The 9,126-nt window shown below is 50.8% G+C and overlaps 1 protein-coding gene across 5 annotated transcripts in view; it reads left to right on the top strand.

Annotated features, from left to right (window-relative positions):
- The first annotated feature begins 407 nt into the window (after window positions 1–407).
- LOC125950195 (probable serine/threonine-protein kinase DDB_G0267686) overlaps window positions 408–9,126 on the top strand; it is a 51,464-nt gene continuing 42,745 nt past the window's right edge. For all 5 annotated transcript variants that reach the window (XM_049677946.1, XM_049677950.1, XM_049677947.1 and 2 more), the window contains exon 1: window positions 408–543. The gene's annotated coding sequence lies outside the window, so the exon portion shown is untranslated. The remainder of the gene's footprint in view (window positions 544–9,126) is intronic.

Consider the following 9,126-nt stretch of genomic DNA (forward strand, 5'->3'; position numbering starts at 1 on the left):
CACAAATCATGCCGTCGACGACCATAGTAAGCGATTGTGGCGGTGTAATAGCAACGAGTGAGACGAGGCCGCACCGCACCGGATACTGAGCCGCGCTAGTGAGTGAGCTAGTAATGTTCTCACCCGTGATGAGATGAGACGACGACGACGACGACGACGGTGAGATGAGCTCGTGTTCGGTTGCTTCGATGTGAGAGCTTTCCCGAAGTGCGAATGCGTACAGCATCCGACGAAGATGGCCGGCGACGGAGCTTTCGCACGTTCGTGGGCGCGCTCGTTCGGATGCTGGGGCCACCCGGTCCCGGTGGGTGGGCCACCTGGTGCGACCGTAGTACCGCCGACTACCGAGATGGCGATGCTCCGGCTCCAGTCTCGTCAGTTCGTCGAGATCCGTTTGATAGGTCGGATGCGCGTCTAGAGAGACAGAGAGCGCGTCGAATCTTCGGCAAGAATCCCGGAATAGCGTAGCGTTGTTGTTGTTGTAGTAGCAGTTGTTGTTGTTGTGGTTGTGGCCCCGTCGTGCTCGCCTCGTCGCTCGCTGGTGTGAGTTTCGTAGTCCTCCGCTCCGGGAGCCTGGCAACAGCAGCTCCGTTTTGCTCTTGTTTTCACGTCGTGGCTGCTTCTGGCTAGCTGGCTGGCAGGTTGGCTGCAACAGGCTGAGCAGAAGCAGTCGGTCGGTCGGTCGGAGCGGCATCCTCCAAAACCCGGGCGAGTGTGCGCTACTGGTGTGCGTGTGTGTGTCCACCTCGGTGTTGTAGACGCGCGTGCGTGTGTGTGTGTAAGTGTTTGTGTTCGTGTGCTCGTGCTGGCACCGTTGTGTTGGTCGTTGGTATTGCAGGCTCCGGCTCCCGGAGTTGCTGCTCCGGGGACGGCAACAACGATAAGCGAAAGCGGTGGTTGCGTCCTTAACGCCCGGGGCCCGGGAAGCTCCACTTTCGTGGTGTCGTCCTGAGGCGCTCCCTGTGTGTGTGTGTCGGTGTGTTTGTGTGTGTGTGTGTGATAGCCCAACACGTGCGCGCGGCTCAGCGCGTCTGACGTTTGCCGATGTTTTCGTTCACGGGTTGACAAATAGGGGGAAGGGTTTGGGGATAGGAAAGTAAAGGAGGGGGGGAGGGAAAGGATTTCCATTTGTTGTTAAAATGGTACGCCCTCCAGGAAGATGGTGATGGTGAAGATTCGGCGAAACGTTCGTCGGTGACAGCAGCACCCGTTTTGCTAGTGCGTGTTTGCATTTACTTCGTTGCGTTGGTAGTATGGCGGTTCGGTTCGGTTCGGTTCGGTGTGGGTGCTTGAGTGTGTGTGTGTGTGTGTGTGTGCCTAGTGATGCTGCCCGCTTGGCTGCCTGCCTGGCTGGCAGTGGGCGAAAGCGGTTGACTGTAATTTAGCATCTCTTTAATGTGCTTTATATGAGTTCATTTTAACATTCCGTTGGCAATTTGTGTGCATTTGAATGTCAAGCTACACAGGAGCAGCAGCAGGCTGTGAATCCTGAAATGTCAAGTCAGGAGTCAGCCGAAGGACGAAGGTAGAAGTGCTCTGTTTACTTGGATTTAATTACAACTGACTGACAGCTCTTCAACAGAGCACCGAGAGCACAGAGTAGAGGACGCTTTTCGGTGCGTAGATCGAGTAGGGATCGAGTTCATTTTCAAATACTAACTCACGATAAGTCCCACCAGTATCATCGCCATCGCATCCTGTGCTTTACGAAAGTGAGTCAACTCCAAAATCGACTCAAGATCATCACCGCCATCATATCGGCCATCGGAAGGAGACGTGTTGTGAGAAGTCAAATTGGATTGAATTCAGTGCGACAGGCGACAGGCGACCGCCCCATCGCCATCCAACCATCCCCGTAGGTAGGATTGCCATTCCATTACTTTCAGAGTCCCTTTTTCCGCTGCATAATCGATTTTGGTCAGGATTTTTTGTTCCCACCAGCTGGCTGGCTCGATCTGGAGCTGGTTTGATTTCGGTTCCGTTTCGTTTCATTTTTTTTTATTCTCTCGGAATCTTCCCACTGTACGGTGTGTCGCCAAGACGCCGATAGCAGGGAGCAGCGAATGTGCAAATGTGCTGCCAATATGTCCTCCCAGCAGTCGATATCAATTCCCGGGGCCATCGGTTCCAGCACTCCGTAGTGCATTCAATCAAGCGTACCGATTGAGAGGTTTTAAATTGATTTAGTAATTCAACCATTTCGCCTTCGCCTCGCCTCGTATCGTTGGAGTTCCATTCTCGGGTGTATGTGTGTGTGTGTGTGTGGTAGAAGTAGGTTAGTGTGCCCCGTCTATTAGGTGTGAAAGTTGGTGTGGGGGGCGACGATATTTGACATCGTTCCAGGGAATTTTCCAACCGACTTGCTCGAATACCGTCACATGGCATTCGGATTTACTCTCGAGTCGAGTTGTGCCGATTTCCACGCCGATTCCCAAGAACCACGAGCTGCTGCTGCTATACTGTGTGTGTGTGTGTGTCTCGAAACACAGTCACAGTTCACCTAACTTCATGCTGTTGACGTAACGATTCTTCATGGATCATTGCGCGGTTGCACAGAGGTTTGAACAATGACAAACGTTACCGGGTGCCGGGGCAATGAATGTGGAGAAAATGATGAAAAAGCAGCACGTGGCGCAGCTTTTGCAGACTGGGGTGCTGCTGCTGTGTTTTAAACCGTGAGCACAAAATCCTGATAGGCTCGACCGCCAGTCCAGAGCGCTCATTAAGTCGCAAGTCGCTGTCAGAAGGTACCAGGCGGCTCCATTTACGCCGCGGCCAGGCCTTTTGGGCGCCTGCCAGCCAGCTAGACGGTTTTCTCGCTACGTTGGCACATTATCGACAGCCGGAGGGTGCGGAAGAAAATGAAATTAAATTGCTCCCTCTTCTGCGCCTCTGCTTCTCCTCGTCGTTCGCCGGGGACCGACACCATCGTTAGCGAGCGAATTCGTTCACAGTGTTCGCGGTTTCGGACGGACGGACGGCCGGCATCAATACAGCATACCTGGTCTCCGGTCCTCCCCCCTTAGCACTCACCGAAATCAGACGAGATGAATTTGTAACGAAGTTGATCGAAGTCGAATTAATTTATTTTCATTAAAAAAAATAAATTGCTTGCGACCCGGTGCCCGTTACTGAAGCCGCGTTACTTGGGCTTCCCGGTGCTTTCCACGCTTTCCACCGGATGGTTTTAATCTTTGGTGGCGCAGTGGCCGAGCGGTAGCGGCACCGAATAGGAGTATTCGGTATCGAGGGGGGGCGGTTGGTGGTTTTTGAGTGCTTTTTGGCCGTTGCCGTCCGTAACATTGGCTTGTAAGGTGATGAAAATGGGGGAATGGAGTTTCGGGTTACATAACCATCAGGTGATCATTAATGGTACCGTCGATGAATGGTAATGCAAACAGCTTTCCTTACTAATGATGATGATGTTGGGAAGGACCATGGAGGTTGGCAATTAATATAAAGGTTTGCAATATGGTTCTTTACTTTACCAAGCGTGTTGCCATATGTTTAACGTAAAAAGAAGGAAATTCTGCTAAAAATAAGCGCTTATTCTTTGTTTAACTAGATGTTCAACGCGATAGGAGAATGAATTGGTCATAAGTCGCGTTATAGGACCGATTTTTATCTAAAAGGATTTTTGCAGCAGAATGTTGTTTTTTTTCTTCCTGGTGTCACTTCAAAATGAATTGCTTGGAACTGAAATCTCTACCCTTCTCGGGAGGTCTATTTTTTTCATAAAATACCCTCCGCTTTTTATCCCTACGATCTGTCTCTCTCTTCCTTGCAGAAGTGATTACTCAAAAAGGGGGTTGGTGTCCCTTTTTTTTGCTGCTGCTGCTGTTGCTGCTGCTGGCCACCACCTATACGACATTCCATTTTGTCCCTTTCGCTACGGTTGCCTGCTAAGCTCTCGAGTAATAGCAGCAGTAGCGGTAGCAATGGGTAGCTCTTGCTGGTATCAGAAGCTTGGAGCAATTTCACGGCCACTTTACTTTCAGCCGGAACCACCGACACCGCACAGAGAGAGAGAGAGAGAGAGAGAGAGAGAGAGAGAGAGAGAGAGAGAGAGAGAGTCATCAGGCCGCGTCTATCAAAGCGTATCAATGTGACGGCTTCATTGCTTGACTCTATAGCAGTCGTTACTCATTATTCGCTCAAGAGAAAGGGGTTATGGTGAGTGTGAAAATATTGGGACGGATCGTAATTTATTACCCGACCAGATGACTACCAGCGATAGTGTAAAGCGACCTTCTCCTCCTCCCCCTCCTCCTCCTCCTCCTCCTCCTCCTCCCCCTTCTTGACAGCCGGTAATGTAATTAAACTGCAAGACTGGAGCGATTGCTCACGTTCCGGTGCGGCTCATATGGAACCTGTTCGCACCTTTTGTTACAACAGCTTGCGCTCTGGACGATTGAATTTCGTGAGTTGGACCGACCGCACCGTTAGTTTCCAATTTATGGTGAAACCACTGCGGCCTGAAGGAGCTGGAGGTGCGCAGGTTCCAAACCATTTGCTCGAAAGAAGCCAACTGGGAGTTGTAGTGAGAAAGGTTTGGCCAAACCACAATTTACATAACTCTCGTCGGAGCGTCTGGCACAAAGAATAGGGCACAGATTCCCTGACGCCAAAGGACTAGATTCAGGTCATCCCACCCACACCGAGAAGCAGTACCCAGCGGCGAGCGTAATTAATAGATTTTCCTTCGTTTTGTTTTGCGTTTGTTTATACTTTCTCCCCTCGCATTTTTTTTTCTTCCGGTTCGTCCTTGTTAATTGATTATAATTGTTTGTATTCAAATCCGCGCCTGAAGCCTGAACGCAATTGGGGGGAGGCGTGGGCGCATACATAAAGGACCGCATCCGTGAAGCGTACAAAGCAAGAGGAGAGAGAGAAACCGAGAGAAAGGAGTTGATGAAAGGAGCGGGCTGCGAAATTAAATCATAAACCAAGCGCAAGAAAGAAGCCCTGTTCGGTTGTTTATGCGTTCAGACCACAATGAATGCTCGGTTTGGCTTCATTTTCCTTAGCTAGGCATTAGCATTGGTGTGTGTGTATGCGCCTTAGCGAGTAGCGCATTACGGGACAGTAACACAGAGAAAGAAAACGGGAACGGGAGAGAGGTGAGAAGACCGGCAGACCGAAAGGCGATTTAATTGTCCAGAAAGATGTAGCTCCTAATACCGCCATTTGCAGCCCGTTGAAATATGGCCGGCCTGGTGATGGTGGCCACTGCCTACTTTGCTCGCCCATTTATAGCGATCATTTAAGCTTTACGCCTGCTGTCCCTTCCCGGGGGGAAGGGTGGGGAGTTCGGGGAGTCTCTCAAGTATCATTAGTTTCCGTCCGGTAATCCCTCTGTTCCTGTTCCGTGCCACCTCTTCGGCGGAACTCAAACTAGCGTCACAAAGGCGAGTGACCAGCAGCGTAACGTTGATTGAGCGACACAGAAAGAGAGAGAGAGAGAGCGAAAGTTCATGTTCCGGAAATGCTGCTACTGCTTACTGCTGATAGACGACTGGGAAGAAGCTAATCCGTACACGGTCCAGTGTAAGCAAGCGGTAAGGATATAAAATTACCTTCCATCTAACCCCGAAAGCGAAACGTAAAGAAGGTCACATGCGTCATCTCGTGCTGATGGAAGGTATTGCGGTCTGGCACGTAATTTGCCTCAGCATTTCCTCACCCCTATGTGTGTGTGTGTGTGTGTGCTCGCGCGCTTGTGGTTAGAAGATCGCTAAGACTCCCGGAGCCTTTATTGCTGGGATCGAGCGGAAAGGACGGCAATGAAAGGATAGAGGCACGCGGTATCCGAGAGGTCCTCCGTGAGCAGCAGCAGAATTGCTTTCTAGCACTCGACCAACGACCTCCACTGAACGGAATCGTCACAATGGAACCATGTCCTTACCAGCCCCACCCAGTGCTCCCAAAATGGGGGAGGCGCCGGCGCCCGGTGAAAAGGCGCACTCAACAATGGAAACATGGTGGGAGATTAATCCCCTTTCTTTATGGCCACCTAGGGCCTCCCACAAAAGAGGGAGCCGCGCCCATCATCCAGTGGGCCCCCGGGACGGTCCAGGACAGCAGTCCTGGCGAGAGTCCTATGCATGCGTCGTCGTCGTCGTGATGGTGACGGAAAATCGAAACAGAAAACTGATTTCTGACGGCCAATCTTTCAAAATTGAAGTCCATTGAGAGCATTTTGAAGAGGGATGGGCAATGGAATGTTTAATTTGAAGATTTCCACCAACCGCAGCCTACTCGGAGGGTACAGAGCGGCGCTACTGGACCGCAGAGCCTACTGGAATCAAGGGCTCCCGAGGAGCAAGAGTAGCAACCAGCGCCTGCTGCTTACACAGCGAAAGTAAATTTGTATTGACGTAATGAGTGGAACGACTCCATGTAATTCGCAACTTCTTCTCGGTTTCCTCGGAGGAGGGTCGTTGGTTTCGGTGCCGAGATGGGGACTTCCGGAAGAATTAAAGCCGCCGACGTTTAAGTCGCTCATTACAAGATTTTAGCGGGCGTGCTGGAACGTGTTTTTGGCCAGCAGCACCGCCCCGCCACAAAGAAACAGATTTCCACGAATTTCCTTCTAATCTTCGCTACAGTTCCGGCTTTCAGCTTGGAGTCATTATCGATTGCTGTGTGGGCAGGAAGGAAGGCGCCACCGATTGCCAACGTCAGTAATCGTAAACAATATTCAAATTAACTCTGCTCCTACTGCTGCTTGACATTAAATAAACAATTACTTGTCCCGCTGCTTGCTGCCTGCTGGTGACATTATTGGGGAATTGAAAAACAATATCAGAAAACCGAAGCGAAGCTACGTTTACTCTTCTTCTTCTTCTTCGTTTGAAGTGCGTTTAATTGGACTCCTGACACCCTAACACCCCCTCCGCGAGGGCTGGTTCACCGCGGGCCCAGTCAAAGGAAGGGGCAAAAATGGTAATTTCTTCTCGCATTTCGTGAGCAGATCCGAACCGATTCGGAGTGCTGACGGCGTTGTTGTTGTTGTTGTTGATTTTGAACCTTTAATCATTCCTCCGCCCCAGCGGCAACGGGGCAAATGTCAAGCCTCACTTCTTCGCTTCACTTCACCCGTTTGCCCGGACACAAAAAAGCGGACGAATTGAGCTGCTTGCTGGCTGGGTACTACGGACGCCAGCAGCGGTGCGCGGGGTTCATAATTTATTCAGCGATTAACAGTAATGTTGCGCAAATTAATCACAAACCAACGGAAGCAGCGATCAAGAAGCGGCCTCCACCACCCCCCAAAGAAGACGCCATAACGCAGTGGCACCCTGTTGCGAGACGGTCGGTTGGTTGGATGGTTGGTTGGTTGGTTGGTTGGCGGATCGTAAAGCTGATTAATATTTTTGATGAATTGATGGCTGCTGACAGCGGTACTTTTGTGGGAGCGGATTTCGCAGCCCTTCCTCCCTCCAGGCAGGCCCTTCCTGTCTCCCCCTTTTTTCTAGCTTCTTACCGGAATCTCGCCCCCTTCGCTAAAAGGGTCAATAAGCCAGCTTACAATTTTACTAATATTAATTCGTGTTTGGAAAAACCCGAGCTCACCCACAGAGAGAGAGAGGAAAGGGGACACTTCCCTCTTTTCAACGGGTTGGTTAAGACACGTCTTGTTTGAGCCACCATCAAGAGCGAGGCGGAATCCGGTTTTATTTGATGAAAAACCTCGAGGATACGCTTTCGGATCTTTAATCACGTCCGTCGTCCGGTTTCCCGAGAAGGAAGCGGAACGATTTGTCGAAGTTTTATGCTTCATTCTGGCTTTGATCCGATCACCGGCCGTGTTCGATAGATGGATGGCGCTCAAAACAATCGACAAAAAGCATCCATCTTGTGGTCCCCTAGATTCCGCAGTGTCCAGGCAGACTGGCAGACAGGTGCCATTGTGAGCCGCCCAGTAGAAAGAAGAGAAATAGAGGAAGCTGCGGTCTTGCCAATCTTTACCGGAAAGACATGTCAATCATGGAGCGGCGGCGTCGTCGTCGTTGCCATCGTCGACGCCCTCCGTTTACGTCAAAATGAAAGGCAATGTTTTTTTTTCCGAAGAACCGACCTCTGAGCCAGAGCCTACTCTCTGGTTGAGAAACTTTCGATTGACAGAAATGGTTTTTCCAGTGAAAATATCGAACACACACACGACGACGACACCGTTGGAGATCGATTGTTGTTTGTTATCGCATCGCTGGGAGGAGTAGAGGAGGGAGGGGGGAGGTGAAAACCAACGCCAAGGATGGTGATGCCGTTGCGTGGGATTTCTAATCCGACATGAAAGTAGCGAAAATCCAATCACTAAGCACGATTTGATGGTGTAATCCCGGGTTCCTGGTAATGTGGTTTTTGTGGTTGCGAAGACGACAAGGTGCGTGTCTTGAGCGTGTGTGTATCGCGTGTGTGTTTGTGATTCCCTTTCATGATTCGATCTTTTGTAGGAGTTTGTTGTTGTTAATCGATTTCGCCCTCAGCTCGCTTCGCAAAGTGTGTTTGCGTGTGCGTGTGTGTTGTGTTGATGCCGGCTTATCTTTTTTCAATAAGGCTTCCTCGCAAACTTACCACTCAAAAGAAGGGCGAAAGAGTTGCAGAAAACTCGATCGCAGCGCGTCGCGTCCTTCTTTATGCTAACCAGCATAAGCTCGCCACATAAGCACGATAAGCTGCTGGCAGCTGGCAAACGTCGATGTTTGATGCTTAAGATTCTTCATGCAAAGGCAAAGGTCGTCCAACCTGAAAGCGTTACTTTGTGTCGTGTTCTGTGCTTCTTCCCATCTCCCTCTACCTCCCCGGAACACACACACACACAACCTCAGGCACGGTACGGGAGCAAATGATAAAATATTTGTCACATAAACTATACATCAAAGCGAAACGGTACCCGCTGGCTGGCTGGCTGGCTGGCGCTCGTATGCTTACTGGAGAACCCGGGGTACCAGCTGCCGTGTGTGTGTGTAGCTGACCGACGCCCCGGGTGAGGGCACCCGCTGTGGCAAGTATACCCCAAACAAATTGAATCAGTTATGCAAATACTGCCGCACGCACTTCAGCCTCACTCGCACCAGCCAGGCATCCCTGCATCTCCTGCCATCTATCAGCGCCTGTCATCGC

The sequence above is a fragment of the Anopheles darlingi genome, chromosome 2 (assembly GCF_943734745.1).
Source record: "Anopheles darlingi chromosome 2, idAnoDarlMG_H_01, whole genome shotgun sequence".
Classification (NCBI taxonomy): Eukaryota; Metazoa; Arthropoda; class Insecta; order Diptera; family Culicidae; genus Anopheles; species Anopheles darlingi.